Genomic DNA, 4287 nt, shown 5'->3' on the forward strand with positions numbered 1-4287 from the left:
AAACCCCCGGGTCGGTGCTGGCTCCTAGAGAGAGCAGCACCTGCAAACAGCACAAGCGTGAAAGGGAAAGGCCAGTGTAAAGGGCAGAACTACACGGGCCAGGGCCCCATGGCCTGTCCATCCTTCCTGAGGAAGCCAAATCTGCCCTGACCAGCGTGTGCTCCCACCACGGGTGGGAGCATGTGGCAGACAGCCTGATGAGCTTTTCCCCAACGTGACTATGGGCACCTTCTTACCGACTCCTCGCTGACTTTGCTGGAGCTCAGCCACACGTGGCGTTTCCTGCCAGGCCAGACCGGCACCTGAGCAGGTGCCAGATGCAAAATGGTGTTTCCCCCTCACCCGGCTGGTTCCTACCCCAGTGCTTCACCCCTGGGGTGACCTGAGGCTGGTGGAGCCTTTCTCTGGCTCTGCCGTTGGGCAGCCCTACTCGATGCAAATCCAAGGTTGAAGCGAGCTCCTGCCCTTGCGAGGCAGCACACATGCACAGACGCGTGCACGCATGCACGTGCCAGCACCGCTGGCATCGGGACGCTTCGCATCGCTGCCAGGGCCCAGGATGGCAAGGCCACGCGGCCAAGCATGCACCTGCTCATACGCAGGTGCGTTTGGGGAGGAAGGACGCCGTGCTAACCATTGCGCTTTAGGAAGCCAGCCAGCTGGGAAGCGGGCAGCGAGCACCTGCCTGCGCTGCAGCAAGAATGCTTTGGCCGTGCCGCTAAACTGCAGCTGGTGACGAAGCTGCACCACATGGATGTGCCGCTCACTGAGCACTCACCAGGCACTGCCACGTGCACAGCACAAACCTCTAGTCCGTGTGTGGCTTCAGATGCAGTGATCTGCTCTCACCGAAAACAGCAGTTGCCAGAATACTTGTACATAAGCACAAGCACATAGTGCATGTACCTTCTTTCCCCGTGTCCAAGAACACTTGGGGTTCTGTCCCCATTTGATGTCGTGTTCTTAGCCAAACCCTTTACAACTGACCCAGGGAAAATGCAAGGCAACAAACACTCCCCACTGACTGCCTCTGTGGGCTCCACTTCTCTGCCTGCCACATGTAAGGCACAGAGTGACCCTTTCGGGTGCTCAGTGAGCTTACCTATGGGATGGGTAGACAGGAGGAGGGAGAGAGAGAACAACCGGCTCAGCACGGACCACGCCGAGAATAACATGGCCAAGCCCGGGCCTCTGCAGCAAGGTTATTGCTGGGTGGACACTCTGCAGGTACTTATATTGTGGAGGTGAAGCCATGTGGCTGAAGCCCCATGCTGGCCTCACAGGGCCAAGAAAGGCTCAGCGTGCAGAGAGGGCCAGGAGGCCCCCAGAGTGTGAGGACGTGCCGCCTTGGCAAGGGGACAGCCAGGTCAGGGAGCAGCAAAGGCAGCTGCTGCCTGTGGGGGAAGTCCCACTCCCCTAGCCTCCTCACACAGCCAACGTGGCTTCAAAGGGGATGGAGGCGTATCATTTTAAAAGTGCTTATTCTTTTATTTCCCTTTATAGCTGCATATCTCACAAAATAAAAGTACAAAAACAAAAAAAAAGACTAACCACATACAGTGGGCAGACAGGGATGCTAACCCAGTCTGCCTTTGGGGCCAGTGCCGTGGCTTGTGCCATGCTCCAGCCAGAGCCACACTGCCTCTTCCCGTGCCCCGGCTGCAGTGCTCAGCTTTCCCTGGCCAGAAAGGATTAATCCTAGCTGGTAGTTTTTTGCCCCATCTTCTTTGCTATCAGGTTGAGACTTCTCCCTCCCTCTGGTATCAGCCTGGCTTCATGGTGTCACACCATGCTCCAGATCTGATGGGAATGGTCCCGAGATGGTGCCCAAAAGGCAGTGTTTGGCCTCTTTTCTTTGGAGCTTCTCTGACAGACCAACCATATTCACACTGAGCAATCGAGCTGGGTAGTTACTGCTGGCTTTTTTTTTTTTTTTTCCCCCTCTAGTGAAAATTTTCCATTCCTTAATTGTACCAGGTAGCCCTAATGCAGCTTCAGGTAAGCAGCTTTGTAAAGGGCACCGTTTGGCAGGTGGGACAGCAGCTAAATGGCAGCTAGTCAAAGGTGAATTCCTGGGCGCTGAGGTGCTCTTCTGCCTTTTTATTTTCATTTTTTTTAATTCATTCCACTGATACCTGTAGCAGGAGAGCTGTGCAGGCCCTGCCTAGGCTTGGCTTGCCTCCTAGTGATGGTAAATCATAGGATCATAGAATGGTTTGTGTTGGAAGGGACCTTTAAAGATCATCTAGTCCAAATAACATCCTGCTCAAGCACTTGCCCTTTGGGATTCCATTACTTTAAATTTTGTTTTTCAAGGGCAAAATAGTTGTTAAATAAGGAAAAGAACCAGCTGCACCACTGAACGAATCTGAGCTTACTCTGCGCAGTAGCTTGGCAACTCCCTCTCCCACAGTCCTGGCATTTCTTGTTCTCAGCAATGTTGCCATTTTCATTTGTAAAGTTTCCCAGTTAAGAGTCAATTTTTTTTTTTCTTTTTCACCTGTTCTGACCTGGTTCATTTCCGAGAGCACGAGAAATTCTTATCCTTCCAATTAAAAGCTCATTGTTGCCCTTTTGCCAGTTTTAATAAGTAATCTCAGTCCACAGTAGCAATTAAGTCATCAAACATTCCTGCCTACACATTTCTGCTCATGGCAACATTTTACCACTTGTCATCATAAAAAGACTGGCTCACGTCTCCTGATAGGAGAAAGCTGGTCTTTCTTGACTAACGGATAGCAAGTGCAGCTGCCAGGCCACCAGAAAGGCCAGGAACGCAGAGTTTGTCTCAAAACCGTTACCTGACAGTTGTCTGTGTTGGTACCTCCATCTGTAGGAGGCCGAGTGTTGTGCCTACTGTGATTTTAATCCACTTTTTGGGATTCTGGTCCGTATACATGGCAATTTGGAGTCTGAACAGGTCAGAGAGGCAGCAAACCACAGAAAAATCTGTGTTGGAGCAGTGTTTTGGTAAGACCTTCAGGGCTGCTGTGTGCCCACAGCACGACACCGAAGGAAACGCATTATCAGGAGAAAACATACAGTGAAATTAAGGTTTAATTTAGGCACGAGGGACAGAGTGTTGTCTCCGAGGATGGCTACGAGCTCTTTTGGGTGGGTTGTGCTTACTTCCAAGGTTGCCTCTTGGCACTTAGACATTTAAAAAGCATTTAGCACAACACGATCCAGTCCCAGCCAAGGGGAGGTCGGTATCCCTAGACAGGCTGTGTCAAGCATTCAGCCTTGTCCACACTTGAAAGCATTTGCTGCTAAAGCTATACTGTCAACTCCCAGTCCTCAGCACGACGGCGCTGGATTATCGACAACGTCCGCTGGCCACGGGGGCACTTTTCCACATTTCTAGCTGACCGGTCTGCGCTGCCAACGCTCCCTTGCGCCGGCCGGGCCTGGCGCCGCTCCAGCCCCAGGTTGACTTTGCTGCCAGACGTTTGCATAGTATCCAACTCTACTTTGGCTCTGCTTACACACAGGAATTGCAGGAGTATAATTAGCTCGGTTAATACCTCCAATTGGCACGTGCCTATCGTGTGTCACCATTCAGCGCCCGAAACCCACTAGCTCACTAGAGCACCCGTTTACACCCGATTAATACCCAGCGCTTCCCACCCCGCGCTAAGCGCGCCTGCACGGCCGGACTGCGCCGGCTCCGGGTGCCCCGCGGGCGGCGTGAAGGCCCCCGGGGCTCCCGGTGCCGCCGGCCCCGGGCCCAGCCGCCTTCGCCGGCCGCTCAGGGCGGGCCCCGGGCCCCTGCACCGGGACGGCGCGCTGCAGCCTGCCGTATCTGACAGCAAACGGCTGCTGGGCGGGCGGGCGAGGCTCCCGTCCCCGCTCGGCCGGTCCATCCCGGCCTCTCCGGCGACGGCAGGACCGGGAGCCCCGCGGAGCCCGGGCCCGCCCCGGCCCGTTGTGAGGCCGTGCAGCCGCGCCGCCCTCGGGCCTGGGCTCTGCCCCCGCCCCCGGCGGGTGTCCCTGGGGTCCCGGAGCCGGCGGGTGGGTGGGCCCGCCCGCCGTGACTGCCGTGGGGGCCCCGGCCGCCCCGGCCCCCCCGGGAGCCTCGAGCAGGCCCGGGCCTCCCTGGCAACCGCCCCCTAGCGACTGCCTGCCCGCCGGCCCGGCCCTCGGCGCGTCCGCCTAGCAACCGCCCCGCTCCCGGCCTCCTGATTCGCTGGCCCGCCCCGGCCCGCCGTCGAATTCCTATTGGCTGTGTGGCGGGAGCGGGCAGCGATTGGCTGCGGCGGCGGAGGCGGGGCGGGTGGCGGAGGGGAA

This window comes from Harpia harpyja, chromosome 11, assembly GCF_026419915.1.
Source record: "Harpia harpyja isolate bHarHar1 chromosome 11, bHarHar1 primary haplotype, whole genome shotgun sequence".
NCBI classification, from domain to species: domain Eukaryota; kingdom Metazoa; phylum Chordata; class Aves; order Accipitriformes; family Accipitridae; genus Harpia; species Harpia harpyja.